The sequence below is a fragment of the Leucoraja erinacea genome, chromosome 1, assembly GCF_028641065.1.
Source record: "Leucoraja erinacea ecotype New England chromosome 1, Leri_hhj_1, whole genome shotgun sequence".
Lineage (NCBI taxonomy): Eukaryota > Metazoa > Chordata > Chondrichthyes > Rajiformes > Rajidae > Leucoraja > Leucoraja erinaceus.
In genome coordinates, this window is record NC_073377.1 from 127,782,606 (window position 1) to 127,807,181 (window position 24,576).

The 24,576-nt window shown below is 45.6% G+C and overlaps 1 long non-coding RNA gene across 1 annotated transcript; it reads left to right on the plus strand.

Annotated features, from left to right (window-relative positions):
* The first annotated feature begins 9,084 nt into the window (after nucleotides 1–9,084).
* LOC129699526 (uncharacterized) lies at nucleotides 9,085–12,817 on the plus strand. The gene is made up of 2 exons (XR_008723873.1): nucleotides 9,085–10,029; nucleotides 11,767–12,817. It is a non-coding gene; the product is annotated as an uncharacterized LOC129699526 (long non-coding RNA).
* Nucleotides 12,818–24,576: the final 11,759 nt, after the last annotated feature.

Genomic DNA, 24,576 nt, shown 5'->3' on the forward strand with positions numbered 1-24,576 from the left:
GGGAGGGGGTGGTGCGGGTGGGAAGGGAAGAATTGACCAGGGAGTTATGGAGGGAGCGGTCTTTGCGGAAGACAGACATGGGGGGAGATGGGAAGATGTGGCGAGTGGTGGGGTCACGTTGAAGGTGGCGAAAATGACGTAGGATTATTTGTTGTATGTGACGGCTAGTGGGGTGAAAGGTGAGGACTAGGGGGACCCTTGTTATGAGTGGGGGGATGGGGAGAAAGAGCAGTGTTACGGGGTATGGAGGAGACCCTGGCGCGAGCCTCATCTATAGTAGGGGAGGGGAACCCCCGTTCCCTGAAAAATGAGGACATATCTGATGCCCTGGTGTGGAACACCTCATCCCGGTGGTAGATGCAGCATAGACGGAGGAATTGGGAGTAGGGGATGGCGTCCTTACAGGAAGCAAGGTGGAAAGAAGAATAGTCTAGATAGCCATGGGAGTCAGTGGGTTTATAGAGGATGTCGGTCAGAGGTCTATCACCTGCGATGGAGATAGTGAGGTCAAGAAATGGTAGGGAAGTGTCAGAAATAGTCCAGGAGTATATGAGTGCCGGATGGAAGTTAGTGGTGAAGCGGATGAAGTCAGAGAATGGAATGCCCGGAGATGACGGAGAGTGTCTGAGGTGTCTTGAACATAGGTAGGGAGGGATTTAACCAGGGGGATAGTATGGTGTCAAGGCATGTGGAAATGAGTTCAGTAGGGCAGGAACAGGCAGAGACAATGGGTCTACCAGGACAGTCAAGTTTGTGGATTTTGGAAGGAGGGAAGGAAGGAAGGAGGGAATGAGGGAATGAGGGGAATGAAGGAAGGAAGGAAGGAAGGAAGGAAGGAAGGGAGGAAGGGAGGAAGGAAGGAAGGAAGGAAGGAGTCTGTCTACATATCTAGGAATCCAATAAGTAACCTTTTCACACAAAAGGTGGTGGGTGTATGGAACAAGCTGCCAGAGGAGGTAGTTGAGGCTGGGACTATTCCATTGTTTAAGAAACAGTTAGACAGGTACATAGATAGGACAAGTTTGGAGGGATATGGACCAAGCACAGGCAAATGGGACTAGCGTGGCTGGGACATTGTTGGCCAGTGTGGGAAAGTTGGGCCAAAGTGCCTGTTTCCACACTGTATCACTCAATGACTCTATGACCACTGTGAATACACACCAGGTACATGAAAAGGTGCTTACTTAATCAATGACCATTATTCTAAATCTTTACCTGCTTGTTTTATTTGCTAAATCTGTTCAATCCACCTTTTCTTTCCATTGAATTTCTATGCATAAATTATGTATTTCAAGTGTTTGTTGTATAAATATTATTTACAGTGACTTCATGTTGCCTCCATGATATTTTAGCCTGGGTTGTGGAAGCTTTGAGGCGTCTTCTCTCCCAACTTCTCCCATAATCTCAAACTGAAATTACATATTTTCTGCACAGCAAATGAAAGGAAATAGTGAAGTAAAATTATCAGTATGCCACAAAGTGGATCACACCCTACACACTCAAATACCACATCAAATTAGTATGTGTTTCTTCTGTGCGACCTGTCTCTAAAGCAAATTGTGCCAAAGCAATTGCTTTCGGAATGTGTGTGTGATGTACTATATGGTGTATTTCAGTTAATTGCAGTTCTTTTGCAATGTGTTTACTCAATTTAATATTGTGCTCTCACATCTGGTAAAGTCAAACCCCAGAATGAAAAGACTAATAGATCCTACCAAAGGATAGCATGTAGTGGTAATATATGTTATACGTATCTATGTCATTTCAGTTTATGCTTTCCTTTTCTTGACCTTGTTCTTAATGCTAGTGCACAGTGACTGCATTAATATCTTGAAGTGAAAAACAATTAACCTTCTGAGGTTTTCAAGCTATCAGAAGGTGCCCCCTTTTAAAATCCAATCTTAGATAGCTGACTATATTATAGGGAAGGCTGAATACTTACCTGTCAGTTGCTTGTATTTAAAGAAATAGAACCAAGATTTCGAAACAAATCTGCTCGAATTACTACTTCCTGATTGCAAATGACTTAAGGGCCTGTCCCACTTGGGAGTTATTTGTGCGTCATCATTTACGCATCATGACGCACAACGCGCGTAACACGCGCATGGCATGCATTACGCGCGCATGGTGCGTGGTGAGAGGTGGTGGTGGAGGCTGTGACGCGCGGTAGCATTCGGCGCCCCAGGATTTTGGGATTCTCAAAATTCTCGCGCGCCACCTGCGTGACATGCAAATGCCGTCCAAGTGGGACAGGCTCTTTAGGCATGGTGAATGTCAGGGGTTAAACCATTACCAAGTTCGCTTTCTCATTCACGACCAAAGAGGTTTCTATCACAAGCAGACCAAGGAGGCCTAATTTAAAACTGGATTCAATTACTTAATTGCTGCCACAATGGCTTTATTTTTGACTAGAACAGTGAGGCAGGCCTCATGGGAACAATACTGCCAGCTGAACCATATTGGGAGGTCGAGGTAAGATAAAAAACACTTTTTATTCATGGAATTATTGTAGGTGTGGAGGAAAAAGAATTTCCCTTGTGGCCCACCAGACATACTGTAGTCTCCTCATCTTCATCTGGCCTGCAAGAGTATTGGACCAGGAAAGCATTAAAACACTTTAACAGAGGAAAGGAAGGACCTTCATGGGTTATAGATATAATTCACATTAATAACTCCTTGCACAATCCTGAGTTGAAGCATCATCTTTGAGTAGAGAATGGAACATAACAAATAAGAGTAGAGGTAGGCCATATGGCCTCGAGCTTACTCCCTTCCTGATCCCCAAATACCCTATGGTTCAAAAATCTATCTCCGCTCTGAATATACTATGTGAAACTGTATCTGCAATTGAAGTTTCTTTATTTTTTTCACTCTGATTTATTGCGTCATTTCCTTTCCTTCACTTTGAATGGTAACACAGCACATATCCCAGAATACCCAATATGATTTTACCAAGAGGCTGCCATTGACATGTAAATCAAGACGGTGGATGTTGGTGGCTTCATTACAAGACGGAAGGTCAATAAAAAAAGAGCCTCATCTTCTTTGATATCCACATAAGGTCACTTCCGGGAAGGATCAGTAGATGGCAGTCCACAACAGAAGCATTGAGGGCATTATACACCTATCCCACTCAGTGATCAATTTTCTTAACAGGGTTAGAGCCCATAACCTATTCTGTACTGCAAACATTATGGTGCTGTAGATTGCTCTGAATTTATGATTTTTGTGAAGGTAGTGACTGAAAATAATTTCTGAGTTGACCAAGAAGGAACAGAAATGACTCTTGTATGCAACTAATTCAGATTCAGGTGATTAACTTTAATCAATACTTCAATTCATATTTGCAGCTTTTTGCTGCCTCCAAGCTGACTGAGAGATTGAAGAGTAAATGCACTATTATTCATTGCAATTACACATACTTGAAGCCACACCGAACAGAAGATAAGCTTTAATATAACTCATCATTCTGTTCCTGGCATTGCTGAAAGCAGAAAGTTAAAAAAATATATGAATATGATATGGTGATGAAGACTAGTTGACAACTTTATCAAACTGATGGATTGATCAAAAGTAAACGGGAGGCACAAATCATAAAATACCTGACGTCCTTAGACCAGTATCAATGCCGGCTGCATGCAATGTCTATTGGAATAATAACTCTCAGTTCCTTCACCTGCTCTTCATAACAAAAGATTACATTATCAAATGTGAAAAACTGAAGGGACATTTTAAGATTCTCTAATGCTCTCATTTTTTGCTTCAGAAGATTTTTTTTTAATCCTAACTTTGTACATGGAGGTAAAAAGATTACAGTTTTATGCTTAGTTTATGCTCTTTGAATTAGGCTCGAGGTTTGGCGGGTCAGAGAGCATCTCTGGAGCAAAGGAATAGGTGATGTTTCAGGTCAAGATTCTTCTTCAGTCAGAAAGGTCATGCCCGAAATGTCAGCTATTCCTTTTCTCCAGAGATGCTGTCTGACCAGTTGAGTTACCCCAACTTTTGTGTCTACCTTCGGTTTCAAACAGCATCTGCAGTTCCTTCCTACACACAGTGACAGGGTTTGGGTTTGGATTAGGGTTGGGCCGAAATAAAAATACTCATTGGATGTAAATGGTGCATAATTGGTAATGGAATGGTAGCTTGCACTGGTGACAAGTTTCTTGTTTTCACAGCCAAGTTCCTTTACCCTAAGAATAATGCTGACAGTGGAAGCATTTTTACTTCCATGTTATTCTCTTTTTTTTAATTTAAATGTAGAAAAGTACAGCAGAGGGGCAGTCCTTTAGCCCCACAATATCTGTGCCAACATAATACCAAGATAAAGTAATCTCACTTGTCGACATTTATCTGATCTATTTTTAAATTTCATTGATTTTTTAATACAATCATATATTTTAAACTCATGTGCTTTGCATTATGCTCTATCCATTAAAGGGGCATCACGGTGGCGCGGAGGTTGAGTTGTTGCCTTACAGTGTCAGAGACTGGGTACGATCCTGACTACAGGTGCTTGTCTCTGAGGAGTGTATACACTCTCCCCGTGACCTGCGTGGGGTTTCTCTGGGAGCTTCGGTTTCTCCCACATTCCAAAGACATACAGATGTGTAGTCTAGACAATAGACAATAGGTGCAGTAGTAGGCAATTCAGCCCTTTGAGCCAGCATCGTCATTCAATGTGATCATGGCTGATCATCCCTGTTCCTGCCTTCTTCCCATATCCCCTGACTCCGCTATTTTAAAGAGTCTAGTTAGCTTGGTAAAATTGTAAATTGATCCGAGCGTGTGCAGGATAGTGTTAGTGTATGGGATGACCGCTGGTCTGCGCAGACTTGGTGGTCTGAGGGCCAGTTTCTACACTGTATCTCTAAATTAAATTTTAAAAAAATAATAATAATGGGATTCCACAGATGGTGTTTGATTTGCTGAGTATCTGCAGTATTTTTGTTTAATTTCAGGTTTCCATCGCTCTTTGAAACAAAAACTGAATGTGGGTCTTAAACTTACAATGTGACCAGAGGACTCAAAAATGTCTCCCTATCGACAAGACAGTGTGTGTTGAGAGGGTAACCAGGCTGCATAAATTACAGTCCTAGCAGTTCCTGTGAGTGGAGGAGACTCTACTCAACTGTTTTAGTTACTGCTATTCTCTCTGATCCATTCACAGATTCAAATGCCAATATTTTAGATTTTTCCAATTTGACAAGCACCATACCTTCAAGTAATATATCGAGTCAGATATAATCATTCATTGTTTTGGATGTACAAGTCTTTGTACTTTGGATTAAATCATGAAGGTAGGCTGAATAAAATTGATTTGAGTTTAAAATGTTGAGAGGGTTATTAACACATTGTGCTTGAAATGTTAAAGGATTGGTACAAATAACAGAACAGTACAGCACGTGACCAGGCCCAATGGCCCACAATGTCATTGCAAACATACTGCTAAACAAAACTGATCTCCTCTGCCTGCATGTGATCCATATACCTTTATTCCAATTGCCTACCGAAAAGCCTCTTAAATGCCATTATCATATCTACTTCCATCACCAGCATCCTTGGCAGTGCATTTCAGCCATTCACAACAGATGTCCTATACATCTTCTTTAAACTTTGCCCTTGCCACCTTAAAGCCATGCCCTCTATACCTTGACATTTCCACTGTAGGAAAAAGGTTATCTTTGTCTACACTGTATATGCCTCTCATGATTTTATATCCTTCCATCAGGTCTCCCCTTAATCTTTGACATTCCAGATAATATAATCCAGGTTTGTTGAATTTGGTAGAGTAAATACAATCTCCTTTGTTAACAAATGTTATCAGTCCATGTGAGGCAAAAATGGATAAAGAAAGTGAAGTACAGATCAGCTACAATCTAACTGGCTGGAGGACCACACTTGATGACGCTCGATTGGTGAATAATGCCTATAAATGTATTTGATTTAATTAACTAACAGGGAAGATTCGAGGGACAGAATAATCCAATGCTGTTCCTTTGTTTTTAAAATGATAATGTCACAGTGGAGAGCATATTATTTACGCATGAAGATCAGCACAGGGTGGAGAAATTAGTTAATGTTTTGATGAAAATTCCCGTTTTAATTACCAAACCCACTTTGATAGGATGCATATGCAGAAATACCTTCAAGAGGAACATTAACCCCAAGGTTAGATAAAAAAATTTAAATGGTAACACCCGATTTAAATTGTATAAAATTGAGCAACATTTGTCAGATATATAAGACGGTTGAGCTGCCGAAAACTTCAATCATGTAGAAAGCTCCTCTCAGATTTTCATAAGTCAAAGCTGACACCATTTACATGACAAATTGTTCCAAAAGAAAAAAAAATCCTACTTGGCTGTTCCGACTGCCTGTTTTCACTGTCAGTGCTTTTGTCCTTCAAACTACAGTGGAATGAAAATGAAGGGAATGGCTGCTAATTATGCCAGAAAGTAGCTAATTCATGCATTGCACCAAGAACAAACTATCAGCATTGATGAACAACATTTTTAAACTGGAGTTAGGACAAAGCTATTCCAACTGCAGAAGTACAATGTTACAAGAGGCACATGAATTCTCACAAAGTTTTATCTAATTCCCAGGAGTTTCTACATAAACACATAGAGACATACAGCACAGGAAGAGGCTCTTCAGCCCATACTGTTTGTGCTGAACATGATGCCAAGTTGAATTATTCTAATTTACCTGCAAATTATCCATATTCCTCCATTACCTGCAAATCCATGTGCCTATCTAAAAGTTTCTTAAATGCCTATCACTACCTCCATCATCATCCCAGGCAGTATGTTCCAAGCACCCACCACTCTCTACTTTAAAAAAAACTTGCCCTGCACACCTTTAAGCTTTGGCCCTCTTACCTTAAAGCTATTTCCTCAAGTCCTTGACATTTCCAGTCTTGGAAATTGCTAAAAATTATTAAAATGTATAGCCTATAACCTTCAATACTAAAATAAATCATGTGTCATCCTGTCCAAAGTATATTAATTTGTTTCATTAATACTCTCATTTCTGGAAAATGTTGGTTTCAACGACCCATAAATAAATATTTTATTCCGAAAAAGGCAATTCAAAATCTTGAAAAACAATGTTAAAACAAATAATTTGGGTTTCAGAATGAGTGCAATGCAGAACTATTGTAGTTCTAAACCAGTCCACCGTATAAAACAGTAAAGTCAAGATGACAGCTGAAGCAATAACGTCATCAAATGCATCTTTGAAAATGGTGTGAGTAAATAGTTCCCTGATTGTGCCATTTCTGTCCAAGGGAAGGTTCAGGTTGATAAACAGCCCAAATATATGCACTGAGTTTAATTCACAAGCCTCCAACTGTGCAATTCCCTAAGGTAACAGACCTGAGATATGATTCAGCCAAATTATTTAAGTTTTTATGCAAGTTTTAAATTCACTATTGTATAATATCAACATGCAGGGTCAACCAAACAATGTGATATATATTCATGGTCATATATATATATAGCATGGAAACAGGCCCCTCAGGCCAACTTGCTCATGCCGACCAATAGACAATAGATAATAAACAATAGGTACAGGAGTAGGCCATTCAGCCCTTCGAGCCAGCACCGCCATTAACTGTCATCATGGCTAATCATCCACAATCAGAACCCCGTTCCTGACTTTTCCCCATATCTTTTGACTCCGCTATCATTAAGAGCTCTATCTAACTCTCTCTTGAAAGCATCATCGTCATTCTTAAACTGTGGCCCCTGGTTCTGGACTCTGCCAACATCGGGAACAGGTTTCCTGCCTCTAGCATAGGGGTCGGCAACCTACGGCCCCCGGGCCAAATGCCAAAATCTTCCAGCCCACAGGCGGATTTTTTTTCCTGTAATCATCTAGTCCGCCGAGTTTCCTCGAGCAGTGGCCGAACGCCCCGAGCAGTGGCTGGGCTCCCCGAGCAACGGCCGAGCACCCCGAGCAGCGGCCAAGTGCCCCGATCAGTGGTCGAACACCCTGAGCAGCAACGGCCGAGTGCCCCGAGCAGCACCCGAGCAGCGGCAGCCAAGCGCCCCGAGCAGCAGCCGGTAGCCCCGGGTAGTGGTCGGTAGCCCCAACCAGCAGCTGGGCATCCCGAGCAGCAGCAGCCGAGCACCCCGAACAGTGGCCGAGCTCTGGCTATACCGCATCCTACACAAAGCTGCCTGCATTAGAATACCACAGTAAATATTATGTACTCTCAAGATCACATTTAATAGAATAATATTGCTTAAATATATAGTTATTGGACTTTGCATTTCGGAAAAGTCCCAGGTGAGAGGAAGACAGTAAAATACTGAAAATATTGGGGGTGAAAATGACTTCAGGACAGTTTGTTACGAAAATGAAAGAAATAGACAATAGACCATAGGTGCAGGAGTAGGCCATTCGGCCCTTCGAGCCAACACCACCATTCAATGTGATCATGGCTGATCATCCCCAATCAGTACCCCATTCCTGCCTTCTCCCCATATCCCCTGGCTCTGCTATTTTTAAGAGCAATATCTAGCTCTCTCTTGAAAGCATCCAGAGAACCTGTCTCTGAGGCAGAGAATTCCACAGACTCACCACTCTCTGTGAGAAAAAGTGTTTCCTCGTCTCCATTCTAAATGGCTTACTCCTTATTCTTAAACTGTGGCCCCTGGTTCTGGACTCCCCCAACATCAGGAACATGTTTCTTGCCTCTAGCGTGTCCAAGCCCTTAACAAATAGTAACAGAATACTTATACAGATGAGTGAGTATAATTTTATGGATGAGAAATTGTGTTCAACCAATTGATGACTTCTTTGACAAAATAACTAGCATGTTAGATAACAAGGAAGCCAATGAATGTAGCAAATTTTTTTATCCATAATTTGGGTTGTGAAGTGCCCCATAAAGGATTACTGCATTAGATAAGCACCTGTAGGCTTGAACGTAATAGGTTAAGTCCAGGGGGTCAGATATGGGGCTTTATGTAAGGGCCAGATATATTGTCAGTGCAAAGGGGCTCGGAGCAAGGCCGAGTGTGCATCCAAAGTCAAGGTTTGGAATAGTACTAGGTGTGCAGTCAAAGCTGGGACCAGGGGAGTGTTTAGCACTGGGAACCTAAGCAGGTAAGCAGCTATGATCAGGGTAGAATAGGGGGGCAGGTGTAAGGCTGGACTCAGGGACAGGGATGAGAGAAGGTATGCAACTGGAGTCAGGGCCAGGAGTAGTACCAGGTGTACAGTGAGACCCAGGTTGGTCAGCATGTGCCAAGTGTTTGATTAGAACCTTATATCCATACATGAATACACTAAGATGCACCATATGAATACAGTATACACAATATTGCACAATTTCAAGCTGAAAAATCCCAAAGTTCCATTCCAATGGGACACCCTCCTCCCCTTGCTGAGTGATTTACCTCCTGCCACCCTTAAATCTTTCCACTACTGAAAGGTAAGAGATGGAACAGTGATGAAATATTTTCTAATGGTCAACATGAGTGCAGCTCCAACAACATTCAATAAGCGAGGACATTCGGGGAAGGCCGAAAATAACTTGTGGAACCCATGGAAGAGATATTTGTATCATCAATAGCCACTGCAAGGTGCCGGAAGACTGGGGAAGGGATGGGTTGACTAATGTTCTGCCTCGGTTTAGGAAAGGCCACAAGGAAAAACTGGTGAGCCTAACCTCAATGGTGGATAAGTTACTGGAGGGGATTCTGAGAGAAAGGATGTACATGCTTTTTGAAAAAGCAAAGACTGGTTAAGAATAGTCAGCAATAATTTCTAAATAAATTGTCTTAAACTAGAAAGCATAGTTTCAGGTGAGAGTGGAAATAAGAACCTGAGGAGGGGAATAATCACACAGAGAGTGATACGTATGTGGAAAAACATGTCATAGAACATGGGAGAAAAGGGTACAATTATGCCATTTAAACATCCTTGGGCAAGTACATGGAAATATTTGGAGGGATATACTGTAAACCATGCGGTGGCTCCAAATCAGGCTAAGTGGAACTCAGTTGGTGAGGCAACCAGGTTACAATGGATTTGTTGGGCCAAAGGCCTGTTACTCACACCTGGAGTATTGCGTACAGTTTTGGTCTCCAAATCTGAGGAAGGACATTATTGCCATAGAGGGAGTGCAGAGACGGTTCACCAGACTGATTCCTGGGATGTCAGGACTGTCTTATGAAGAAAGACTGGATAGACTTGGTTTATACTCTCTAGAATTTAGAAGATTGAGAGGGGATCTTATAGAAACTTACAAAATTCTTAAGGGGTTGGACAGGCTAGATGCAGGAAGATTGTTCCCGATGTTGGGGAAGTCCAGGACAAGGGGTCACAGCTTAAGGATAAAGGGGAAATCCTTTAAAACCGAGATGAGAAGAACTTTTTCTCGCAGCAGAAAGTGGTGAATCTCTGGAACTCTCTGCCACAAGGGTAGTTGAGGCCAGTTCATTGGCTATATTTAAGAGGGAGTTAGATGTGGCCCTTGTGGCTAAGGGGATCAGGGGGTATGGAGAAAGGCAGGTACGGGATTGAGTTGGATGCTATGAAATGGCGGTGCAGGCTCGAAGGGCCGAATGGCCTACTCCTGCACCTAATTTCTATGTTTCTAGTTTCTATTTGTGCTGTGCAATTCTTTGACTCTAAGCTTAACTCTATCCAGGCATAAGCAACCTGCTTAATTACTAGCTAACCTAATACACAAAATATCCAATTGGTCTTCCAAACCAGCCTGTAGTATGTATCATCTGCAATTGGGGCAATTCCTCCAAAATTATGGAAGAACTCAGATAAGGACATGTACATTTTTAAACCAGATTTGCTGGCTGCAACTAAAAAAAAACCCAATCCACAATGAAAGAACCAGTTTCGAACCTGTCTGTGGGCCTGGGCATTACACCACTTTGCGAATGGTGTGAGCAGGAAAGGCTGTGATGGAGATAACGAGATTATCTTGGAAACACAACGGAAGGTACCGAGCCTCAGCAGACGGTGGTAAACAGGCCAGCAGCAAGCACAATCACCATCGTGGATGACCCATCCATCGGGACAATGGGAGTCCATCTAGGCAATGGGATAATGATCAGGCTGAGGGATCATGACATCAGCAAACCCCTTATCATCGGAAGCCTATTGTTCATGCCAGATCGAAACTTTTGTCCAGAGGACCACCTGGGGGATTTCAAGGGAGAAACTCAGGTATAAAAAGCAGGAGTCAAGCCAGAACTCTCTCTCTCTTTCTGCTCAGCTGGACGGCTTGTCGCCCTGCATCAATCTAGCTGTAAGTACACCAGTGACCTGGTGAAGTTCCCGAAATAGGATAGAGGTTGAGAGAAGAAGGGGAAAGGGGGTGTATTTGCAAGCAAAATTGTTTAAAGTAAGTTTTACAACGTGCCCGATAGTTTTCCTTCCATAGTCTTAGTTTAAAGCATAAGTTTAGCCACGTACTATGTAGTGTTGCTGAGATTCGATTTCTCATTGTTTAATAAAGCCTGTAAATTTTAGACTTGCTTTGAGTCCATCTTGGTTTCTGTTTTCTCTCATCAGCACACTCTGGTCAAGTCAACCTTTTATCATATCCCACCATAATTCCGAGGTCTAGTACCCAGGGGAATCCCTTTTGTTGTATTCTCTCTCTTTGGAACTGCTCGAGTGGAGTGGTGGCCGTTTGACCCTCCGACAAGGGAGAGAATAACTTGGGCAGTGGGGCCCGAAGTGCCGAAGTGGAGTAAAGGGAAACCGAAACCTCTACAGTGAGGCAACCAGGTTACTATGGATTTGTTGGGCCAAAGGCCTGTTATTTGTGCTGTGCAATTCTTTGACCCTAAGCTTAACTCTATCCAGGCATAAGCAACCTGCTTAATTATTAGCTAACCTAATACACACAATATCCAATTGGTCTTCCAAACCAGCCTGTAGTATGTATCATCTGCAAAATGCACTGTTGTTATTCTTCAAAACTGCTCCAACTGCACATCTCAAACCGACAATCTCTGCCACCTATAAGAAGGCCAGCAGGAACTTGGGAAAGCAATTACACGTGAGCACTTTCCAAGTCACACAACACCATGACTGTAAATCCTGGAACTCCTATCCAGTGGTACTGGTGGTATAACTGCACCATTTCAATTGTCTGTCTCACCACCATCTTTGCAAGGGAAGTGAAGGATTGACTATAAATTCCAGGTGATGCAACAACTTGCATATGGGGAAATTACATATTTGAACATTCTAGCACATTGGTGGCAGCACATGGACTGTCAGCCTCATCTTTTGTAGTCAAACTCAGAAAAGATTAACCTTGCAAACTTTGGCTGAAGTGGAATCATGTCACGTTCTGAGCCAAGGCGGATACTCATATCCACACATGCCTATCCACACATGTCCTTCAGGGATTCCTTGGTGCAGGACAACTCCAAACCAATAATATAATTTGTACAATTTGTTCAAAAGAAGTATGTCAATTAAGGTTCAGATAGTACTGCTTGCGATTAACATATGTGAACTGCAGTAAACTAAGAAGAGCAAATAAATTCCACGGTATTGTTGGGTTATTATTTAAACTTTTAAATTTGGAACTGGGTGGAGGAGACCAATTATGGAACACAATTAAGCAAAGAATTGTCTTAAAATAATCCAGTTTCTATTTAGGAAGGTCATAATAACAGTACAGCGTTAGGTTGTCTCTTAAATTAAGAGTTTGTTTCACAGCACATGCAGGACGTTTGTCTAAAATATTTGCATTTGCATTTGATGCAAATGCTCTGTTGTTCATCTGAGAATAAAACTGATTCAAATTGTTATGTTGGGTTTTGGGGACAAAAGCAGGGGGAACCAGGAGTGGATTTGGAGAGAGTTAAGGGCCTGTCCCACTTGGGCGTAATTTGCCCGTCATTTATGCAACATCATTTACGCGTCACGATGCACGACGCGCACGTCATGACGCGCACGTGATGCACACATGGCGTGCATTACGAGCGCATGGTGCGTAGTGAGGCGTGGTGCATAGGCAGTGACACGCAGGTCGCGGGCAGCACCCAAGGATTTTGGGATTCACAAAATCTTTGCGCGCTATCTGCGTGACGCGCAAATGACACGCAAGTGGGACAGGCCCTTTAGATTGGGAAGGCTTTAGGTAGACTGGTTTAATTCTTGACTGTCTTTAAAATAAATGTGAATGTTATTTATACCTGATCACCTTCAAATTTAACAGACAGATAAATTTTTAAAAATGCTTCTCTGTTTAAGGTATTTTCTTTCATGCCTGAGATCAGCCCAAAATTCCCAAAGCAATCTGAAAAGGCTTTCGATTTAGCACAAGCAGAATAAATTAAGAACAAGCGGAGAGGTGGAGGCAGGAGTTAACGTTTCGTAATGTAATGGAAGTTTTCATTTAAGGAGAGATTTGATAAACTGGGTTATATTCTCTGGAGTTTAGGAGAATGATAAGGGACTTCAATAAAATATACAAGAGAGTACTTGAAAGGGTAGATTTGGGGAAATAAAATAATTCCCTAGTAAAGGAGTCCAGCACCAAGGGCTCAATTTCAAAATAAGAGATACATTTGAGTGTTTTTTAACTGGGGGGTGGGGGGGGGGGGGGGGGGGGGGGGGGACCTTTTAAAATATTTTCCCTGTACGGTAAACCCGACCTTTTCTCTGTCGGGTCTCCGTTGTCATTGGGACCTAGCACCGTGGAGCGTCCTCTAACCGGAACAACCTGGGGCACCAGTAGCTGGCCGGTTTTGGAGCGGGAGGAGCTGGAGATTCGGAGGCTCCAGCCACAGGTCTGGTGGACGGTGACTCCGGTCCCTAGTGGGAGACCACTTTTCCGGTCTTCCGCAACGGTGACTTCTCTCGCCAGAGTTGCGGGGTTGAGGATGACCTGGAGCGGGGCCTTACATCGCCCGGCGTGGCTTCAAATTGCCGCGGGACTTGTTAGCGCCCGCCGGGGGGCTCCAACATCAAGTCCCGGAGCGTGGCCTTGCATCGCCCGGCACGGCTTTAATGGCTGCGGGACGTATTTACCATCGCCCTCTGGGGGCTTTGACTTTGACATTGGGAGGAGAATGGGGAGTGTAGGGGAGAGAGAAGACTTTGCCTTCCATCACAGCGAGGAGGAGATTCGCTGTGATGGATGTTTGTGTAAATTGTGTTGTGTCTCGGTTCTTTTTCTTGTTTGTATGACTGCAGAAACCAAATTTCATTTGAACTTCTGGGTTCAAATGACAACAAATAAAATCTAATCTAATCTATCTATCTAAGTTATTTTGGACTTAGTTGAAGAGACATTTCTTCATGAATCTTTAGAACTCTCCAACCAGAGGGCTGTGAAGGTGTAGTTATCAATTGTCTTCAAGAGATTGATAGATTTCTCAATGCAGGCATTTCCCGACTTACATAAAAGGTGGCTAACATAAACTTGCACTTATGTAAACAATTCATAACAGATGGTTTTGTTTCCTGAATGAACTGGCTTATTGCAGCCAGGTTTATAGAATCATTTCAGAGCAATTTAAATGAAGCAACTACTGATTATTCCTGCAAACTTTTCTACATTGAAGGGAAATTTTAAATTGCAGCTGAATTGAGTTCAGCCAAGCCTGTACTTGCAACGCTGAGCAATTTGGATGATTTGCAGGCGTTAGGTCGGGACCTAGCAGTTTTAGAGCGGAGGGTGGGCAGTTTTTGCCATGATCCAAAGATTCAATTAAAGCACACAAACTTAGCAAAGGGAGGATGGCCTGGTCTTCCCGTCCCCTTCATAGATATAACAGCATTGCCCGGGCTCGCTGTTCTTGCAGTTTTGGCCACTATGGTGCAACAGTGGGAAGGGAAGGCGAGCGAGACCGAGGGAGGAGGTGGAGAGCAGCTCCTGGCCGAGTCACTAAAGGGCCTGTCCCATCAGCATGCGATAGCTTGAGGCGTACGGCGGATCGAGGCCGGTCCCAATTCGAACCGCGGAGGCATATGGAGTTGTGTAGGGCTGCTCCCTACATCATACTCATCAATCAGCTGGCCAGGAGGTGGGCCGACATGAATTTGGACGGCGAACGGTGTCAGGCAGTGATGTCATCGCGCAATGCCACGCACTAGGCGTACGCCGTCAAGATGCTGCATACGACGTCAAGACACTGCGTACGACATCAAGACACTGCGTACGCCCTCAATGCGCCTGCGGGCCGACAGGCCGTTGGCGCGTGGAATTTTCGGACAGTGCAAGATCTTCGCAGCCTTGCGCGATGTCGGGACCAGCCCCGCACAACTCCATATGCCTCTGCCAATCGAAGTGGGACCGGCCCCACCCTTAACATCTTCTACAAAGTGCAAAGCCCTTCTTCACCAGCTGCTGCACTATCCCGGGGATATGGCTGTTGTTGTGGCTTACGCCGTACATCTTAAAGAAGATCTCGGTGACTGGGGGAGAAGGAGGTGGAGGAAGATGTGTGAGCAGTGGAGTGGACATAGTTACAGCCGACAGAAAGAACCAGCAGCTAGTGAGAGGGGAGGGAGCCCCACAGTGACCAAGCACGCCCTTTGGGTGACGGCGGCCTGAAGAAAGCACTGTTGGCCAGGCGCTACAATGGGTGAATTTTCACCCAGAGAGTTGTGAATCTGTGGAATTCTCTGCCACAGAAACCAGTGGAGGAGAATTCACTGGATGTTTTCTGAGAGATTTAGCTCTTAGGGCTAAAGGAATCAAGGGATAGGGGGAAAAAAAAGCATGAATGGGGTACTAATTTTAGATGATCTGCCATGCTCATATTGAATGGTGGTGCTGGCTCGAAGGGCTGAATGGCCAACTCCCGCACCTATTTTTCTATGTTTCTATGAGTCACAACAACAGTGTTATCAACCGTACCAGCCAACTGGTGAAGAAGGGCTTGCTGGTGCAGACCAGTGGCATTAGCGCCAGGGCTTAAGGAGAAATTATAATTTTTAAGGTGATTCAAACTGAAGAAGCGTCCTAACCAGAAACGTTACCCACATATGTTCTCCAGAGATGCAGCTTGAGTTACTCCAGTACTTTGTGTCTTTTTTTATAAACCAGCTACAGCGATTTGTTCTGTCTATTTCATTTATATTTTGTCCTTGTATTCATGTCAATCCGACACAGTAGATTACATGATTTACAGTTAGGGCAATGTTTTGCTTGCCCAAGAAGAACTCATTATATTTGATTATTCCAGGGATAATGTCAAAGTAATTTGAAAAAACGTAACACTTTAACACTGCTGCCTGTCTCTTAGCAATGTTTCGCTGTGCTGTTATTGTATGACTGATATTTGCCCTAATCCCATAAAAAACAAAGGATAAAAACATTGCTATCGAGTACCATCTCAACCCGAGAGAATTTCCAGCTTTCCCATGAAATTTCATTCAATGTCCAACTTGGTTATCACAAAGGAATCAATGGTTACTGCGAGCAGTTCAGGAACTGTGATGCACCTCGATAAGAGTCAATATTTATTAGAAATATATACTGAATCCTTCAGTTAGTTCGCAAAATCGTTCCTCTGGGAACAAAGTTGTTTTTTTTATTTCATTTCATTCACACAAAGGGTGGTGGGTGTATGGAACGAACTGCCAGAGGAAGTAGTTGAGGCAGGGACATTTGCAACATTTAAGAAGCAAATAGACTAAATGGGACCCATTGGGTCCCTGTCACACAGGAGGCTTGGTCCCCCAACACAATATTCCACCACTCACCCACAGACCCCAACTGCACATGCACAGCTCATTTGCCCTCATCCCTCGCACTCGCTTCCCCTCCTCTTCACCCTCCCTCTTCTTTCCCCTCTCCTCCTCCCCTCCTCAATCCCTCTCCTTTCCCGCACCATTAGTCACTCCCTCCCTCCATAACTGCTCTCCTCTCCCTACCCCCCTCATATCCCTCTATCCCCCACCTCCCCATTCCTTCCCTCCCCAATCCCCCCACTACCCCTCCTCACCTCCCCAACTGCCCTCCTCCCCCTCTATTTTCCACTATCCCTCTACCCCCACCCCCCCATTCCTACCTCCCCCACCCACCTCCTCTACTCTCCCCCTCCTTTCCCTCTATTCCCCAACTGCTCTCCTCATCTCCTCCCTCTTCTTTTCCCTCACCTCCTACCCTCCCCCAATCCCTCTCTCAACCTCTCCGTTTTCCTACTCTCAGTCACACCCTCCCTCTATAACTCCTCTACTATCCTCCTCTCCCTCTACTCCCTCTCCTCCCCCACACTCCCTCCTCACCTCCCCTGGATCTCAAGGTTCCTGCTCATCCCACTTCTTGCATGCCACGGAGAAGCATCAGGCAACGGCACCCTTAGAGCCAGGCCTCGGATCCTCGGCTCGGCTCTTCCTAGAAGCACCAGCAGGTACGGCTGTGCTATCATGTGGGTGGTGGAGGTGTGGGGGTAGGGGGAGAGCCGGAGAAAAGATGGGGGAAGAGCCATGGGGGACAGGGGTATCACGGGGGAGGGGGCAGGAGCCAGCGAGGGGGACCAGAGGGGAAAGGGGTTGGAGCTGCAGGGCATTGCGATGACTGTGCATTTGGAACTTACAGCAGGCGCTGGATGCTCTCCGGGCTGGGCCGGACCGCTTCCAGTCCCTCCGAAAATTGTGGAGACCTCAGCCGGCCACCCACATTGTCCCTCAGCTTCAGTTAAGAGGCAATAATGCAGGAAGGGGCGGAGTGCTCCAGGGAGTGACACGAGAAGAGACCAATCCACGTGGTGCTGACTGGCAGAAGAGGAGATCGATCTGTGCATGCGATTTTTTAATCTCGCCAACTTTTACAATATATTACCGATCAGAATGAAACTTGTTGCACTCACAGCACAGGAGAACGGTGAGTGAGCTGACGGAAAATCGTAGCGCAGTCACATACCGTTTTTGCACAAATAGAAAAACTGCGCAAACTGGAAGAGCACAAGATCAGAGTTTTAGTTATGTACTTGACTAAGTGGGATCCATTGGTCCCTGTCACACAGGAGGCCTGGTCCCTCAACACAACCTGTTCCCCAATGCAATATTCCACCACTCATCCATTCCTCCAACGCAAGGGGGGCAGGAGCCAGCACGGGGATGGAGCTGGGAGGTGGAGCACCCGGCCCCACCAGTCCCCGGCCCGGCCCCACCAGTGCCTGGCCCCAGCCACACCAGCACCTGGCTTGACCCCACCAGCGCCCGACCTCACCAGCGTCATGGCCCCACCAGCGTCCAGCTACCTCAATCCTCCCACTCTCCCTCCTCCCTTCCCGGGATCTCGAGGTTGCAGCAGTGGGCCTCACAGTCAGCCAGGCTCTGGGCCACTCTGCACTCCAGCCACTCCGCACTCCATCCGCTCCGCGCACTGGGCCGCTCCGCACTCCAGCCGCGGTGATGCACTAGTTCTGCACGTTCCGCTCCTTCAGCTTTACTCTAACAGAGGAACCGGCCAATCAGTGCAGCGATGGTGCGCCGGAATGGGCATTGCCGTCCCAGCCTGAGCATCGCTGTCCCGGGTGACTGACAGGAGAGGAGATCTTTCTCCTGACATTTGAGCAGATTAATCTGCGCACGTGCGGTTTTTAAGATTTTTAACTTTTACTATATGCCACCGATCGGAACAAAGCTTGTTGCACTCGCAGCACAGGAGAATGGCGAGTGATCTGGCGAAAATCGTATCGTTATCACTTACCGTTTTTGCGCAAATAGAAAAACCGCACAAACCTGAAGAGCACAAGATCAGAGTTTTAGTTATGTACTAGACTAAGTGGGACCCATTCTCACATGGGAGGGCTGGTCCCCCAACACAATATTCCACCTCTCCACCAATTCTAATATTACACCACTCATGCATAGCCCCCAACTGCGCAGGCGCGGCTGACGGGTTCCCGTTGTGATGGCCCTGATCCCCCGTCCTCCCATCACCCCCCCCCCCCCCCACCCTGCTCCTTGCCCTTCCTCCCCCCACGCACTCAGTCCACCCCCCCTTCAAACACCTCCTCCCCCATCCGCTCTTAGTGGTTTTCTAGCGGCGCAGCCATTCCCTCCCATTGGGTTTCCATTGTGACGTAGAAGACACAGGTATTATTGCGCAGGGGCAGCTGACGGGCATGGCAAGTGTAAAAGGTTTATTAAAGCTTAAAATATGAATCTCTTAAAATATAACAACAATTTAAATGTTATGGAGGAGATTTATTCAGTCCATTCTTTCTTGTTGCGGCACTTGTTGCGTTCTGCAGCCAGGGTAGGGGTTGGCCTCAGGAGGGGGCTGTCTGAGGCCGGTGGGGGGAGCATGCTAAAGCCTTGGGAGGGGCACGGCTTCAGGCGGGGCTGTAGGGGTGGGTGGGGGAGGGGAGAGCGTCCTGCAGCCGGGGGAGGGGGACGGCTTCAGGCGGTCACTAGTGGGGGTGCATTCTGGAGGGCTATTATGGGTGTTGTGGGCCAAAGTGACTGGTTTCCAGAGGGCTAGTATGGTCATTGTGGGCCAAAAGCATTTTTGGGTTAGTCCTGCAGCTGGGGACGGGAAGGTTTCAGGTGGGGGCCGGCGGGAGCGTTCTGTAACCAGGGGAGGGGGACGGCTACAGGCAGGGCTTGGTGGGGGGGGGGATCGCTGCCATGGCCTACCACTGCCTTGGTCTGGTGCTTGGGGGGGGGGGGGGGGGGATGTGCGAGGGGAGGGGGATGGGGGTTGTGGTGTGTGAGCAGGCTGGTAAGCCATCTGAACTCACAGTTCGCTCACTCACAGCTTGTGGACTCACAGTTCATTCGGCCATGGCTTGTGGACTCACAGTTCACTCAGCCATGGCTTGTGGACTCACAGTTCACTCAGTCACGGCTTGTGGACTCACAGTTCACTCAGCCATGGCTTGTGGACTCACAGTTCACCCAGTCATGGATTGTGGACTCACAGTTCACTCAGCCACGGATTGTGGACTCACAGTTCACTGAGCCACGGCTTGTCAATAGTCAATTTAATTGTCATTTGGACCCCTTGAGGTCCAAACGAAATGCCGTTTCTGCAGCCATACATTACAAACAAATAGACCCCAGACACAACATAATTTACATTTTACATAAACATCCATCACATTGCTGTGATGGAAGGCCAAAAAAAACCTTATCTCTCCACTGCACTCTCCCCCCCACCCGATGACAGAGTCAAAGTCAAAGCCCCCGGCTGGCGATGGTGATTGTCCCGCGGCCATTTAAGACACGCCGGGTGGTGCGAGGTCGCACACTGGGTCTTGGTGTTGGAGCTCCCAGTGTGCGCTCGCAGAGTCCCGCGGCCATTCCAAGCCGCGCGGGGCAGTGGTGTTAGGCCCCGCTCCAGGAGCTCTTCGACCCCGCAACTCGGGCGGGAGAAGTCGCCGTTGCAGGAGCCCTGAAAAGCGGTCTCCCTCCAGGGACCCGCGGGCTCCCGGTGCCGCCGTCCGCAGACCCGCAGTTGCAGCCTCCGAGTCAGCAGCAGCAGCAGCAGCAGCAGTGCTCCACCACCGCTCCACCCACTCCGGACTCAGCCAGCTCCGCGACGGTGAGGTGAGTCGGCACCAGAGTCCCCGGCTTCTTCTGTTGGAGGCCGCTCCTCATTGCAGCCCCAACGACAACGGAGACCGGACAAGAAAAGGTCGGGTCTCCAGTGCAGGGAGAGATTTAAAAGTTACCCCCTCCCTCCCACCCCCCCCCCCCCCCCCCCCACACAAACACACCAACAAAAAATAACAAAAACTACATATAAACATAGACAAAAAATAATAAAAACGCGGATGGGCTGCAGAGGCCGCTGCTGACCAGAGTCGCGCCGCCTACCGGAAGGACTCACAGTTCACTCGGCCACGGCTTGTGGACTCACAGTTCACTCGGCCATGGCTTGTGGACTCACAGTTCAATCACTCATGGCTTGTGGACTCACAATTCACTCAGCCACGGCTTGTGGACTCACATTTCATTCACTAAAGACTTGTGGACACAGTTCTGGACTCAACTCTCACTTACAGCTAAGTGACTCACGTGACTGAGTAAAGCCCGGCCTACAGCGCTTTATTCTCCTCCCAGTCGCTTCATGGTGACTGACTGGGCAGTAGACCAATCTGTTCATCTCACGATTTCTTAAACCTTCACAACTTTTGCAATATTCCACTGATCAGAACAAAACCTGGTGCGCTTGGAGCAGAGGCGAACGGTGAGTAAGTTGGCAAAATAATCCTAGCAATATAAAGTACTGTTTCTGAGCAAATTTAAAAACAACACAGACCAGAAGTGGTCAAGATGAGAGTTTAGTAATAGGATAGATAGATAGGATAGATAGATAGATAGATAGATAGATAGATAGATAGATAGATAGATAGATAGATAGATAGATAGATAGATAGATAGATAGATAGATAGATAGATAGATAGATAGATTAGACAGTTCCATGGATAGGACAGGTTTAGCGAGATATGGGCCAAACGCAGGCAGGTGGTACTAGTATAGATGGATATGATGGTTGTTGTAGCCGAAGGTACTGTTCCACAGTGTCTGACTCATTTCCTACCTATATGTTATCCTTGGTCTAACATTGATCAGTTTTCGAAGGTGTTTCCAATTTGAATTTAGTTCACTAGATTCAGAAAATATTACAGATAACGATTGGAATTTGAAAATGAAAAACACTGTCTTTGTCTTTATCCCTAGCACACATATTGGTTTGGTTGATTTCTAAGTGTTTTGGTGATGCATGACTGAAATGATCTTGAGTAAGAAGTGTGGCAGTGACCACCAAAGCAGTAGCACATTAATTTTATTGAGCATTTCTTTCTTCTACCTCCCCAGAGTGTGATCTGTTAGCCTTGTCCATGTGAATCTGTCTGCAAGAACATTGGATATAATTCAAGGCTTGAGTGTACTGAGCCACCTTCTATTTATTAATCTCAGTCCTGACTATCTCATTCGATGGATCCTGGTGAGCAATGTGGAAGAAAGATCCCTGCGAGCTGTGTCCATATTAGAGCAGGACTGGCTCACCCGCCGTGGACCTGGAACCGGGAAGCCACCCTGAAAGATCTGATGGGTCCCGTAGCTGGATGCAGGTGGGTCACAGCCTGTAGGGGGGAGCCGCTGAGCCCTGCTCATTCCACAAAGACAGGGGAACTGAAGAGGAAGGAGCAAGGCCATTAGGTATGTGGACTAGAATCTTACCTTCCACGCCCTCAACGCCATGTGAGGAAAGGGCTATCGGTTCATTGAAAGATCCAGACTGTGACGTCTGCACCAGACTGGGGCTTACCTGGATTGGGCGCCACTCCATAGGACCTAGACCAAGGCTTCCCAACTTGGGGTAAATTACTCCCAGGGGCAAATTGTGCCTACCTAGGGGGCAGATTTGTTGATTCTGGATTTGTGCATATTTTCTCTCATTGACTGAATGTGTTTGGTTCTGGTATACCAGTATCTGTTCATAAGTTATTCATAAATAAGTGAAATAACATTGTTATGTGCTATTAAAGTTGCCAGGGGAAACGGGACGAAAAAGGTTGAGAACCCCTGACCTAGAGCATGGACTGGACTTTGGAAATGTTGCCAATTGTGATGACTCAAAAAATAATTTCACTGTGTTTTGCACATGTGACAATAAAGCACCATTGAAGCATTCATCCACTCTCACATACCTATCAATTTCCAACTCACACTCTCGTGCCTTCCACCTGCATTAGGAGCAAGTTACAGTAGTCAATTAACTTACCTACATAACTTTGGAACTGGAATCATCTGAGGAATATATGTAAATTCTGTAACCTGTCACCTCACTGGTCTACTCTTCTTGACTGGTGCTGGAAGAGCTTGCAGATGCTGGAGCTCGGAGGAAAATAAGCAAACTGAGTAGGGGGAAGGTATTTTTGAGGCTCTGCATCAGGGCTAAAAGTGGGGAGAGAAGATAGATGGTACAACAGGGAGGAGGGGAGACAGGAGCTGGAGGGTGATAAGTGGACCGGGGGGGGAGGGGGGGATAAAGGACGATGGAGCCAGTTTGTGGGAGGAGGGGAGGTTGGAGCTTGGAGGCAGAGGCAACTGGGTGAAAGCAAAGAAGGAAAAAATAAAAATAAACAGGTGAAGTGAAGGAAGGATAAAGGTGCAGATAGTTGCTGGTGGCTGATGTGGGAAGAAATAGTAAGATTAAATGAGAACTTACCAGTTTGAAGTTTGATCTTTATTTTATGAGGAGTAACTTTGAGGGATTACGTGAAGACCCCGCCAGTACGCATGCGTGTCAATCTTCAAAGCAGCGGTGTGAAATCACAGACAACATTAATGAACTGAACATAGTAAGATTAGAGAAATAGGATACCAGTTGAATGTTATGATCGAGGGTGGGCATGGAGGGCATGTAATCCCTCAACGTTACTCCTCATAAAATAAAGATCAAACTTCAAACTGGTAAGTTCTCGTTTAATCTTACTATTTTACTTCGGAGTCACGTGAGTGACTGCGTGAAGATTTTAAAGCTCTGTGATTTCATGCTGTGGAAACGAGTCCAGGCGTCATACACTGCATCAGTAGGCCAATGATGAGTGAACATTAAGAATGCATTCAGACATGACATAGATATAGACATGTTGATGCTATTAATGAACAAAAGTGGCAATAGTAACCTCCCTCAACCTGGAGGAAGTATGAACCATACCTAACATAGAGTTGGCAAATACCCCTGATCTGGCAATAGGTTTGTTCTGAATATTTGGACAGATCAATAGTTTGACCATCCTGCAACCTGTAGGATGTGGTTAATTCCTGCTGCTGAGGTATAGCGGTCCTGGTGGAGTGAGATTCAATGTCAATGTACACTTCTGTATATGCCAGACCCATATAACCTTCTGGAGAAGGTTCGTAGTGATTCCTTCTAATGAGGTTTTATGTAACTAACAATATAGCTGTCAGAGCCTATAAGGCTCTTAGGAACCTTGACATACTAGTGTAGATGCGTGATCACACGCAAGCCAAGGTCCATGGGATATGAAACATCTAGTTTGGTCTTGTGTCCCTGTCTAATCTGCTTGACTAATCATAAACAAAACATGTTATTATAGCCCGCAGATATAATCATTCTATCCATTGTAGCAATGACTGCACCCATAGCGCTGTACTCAGCACCATGGCATAATCACTAGTACGTGAGTTTGACCATGGACAGGGATGTTGCTGGTGCCCATCGGTGAAGTGACGTAGCACAATGTTAACAACCCATATCTCTGCGTCCCTAGACCTGGGAGGTTTTAAGTTGACGATACCTTCATATTCTAGATGTCAGAGGGTGAGACCGGACAGAGCGGCTTATGTTCGTCGCAGCCAAATGATGAGGAGGTACTTCAGGCACATTAGTGGAATATTAACTTAATGTTATAATCCCATAAAACTGAATTTCAATGTGTCAGTCATCCATGCCATGTTAAACGTAAGGAAGCATAACAATACTTCCCATCTCCTATGCAGATTGCTGCTATTTGGTGCTATCCCTGCAATCTGTAGTGAGCACTCCTAATGCTTATGATTTGACAAACCGAGCTGCAGGAATGATCTCTCAGAGTCTGTAAGTCTATGAATTGATTACATCATGCAGAGGATGGTTT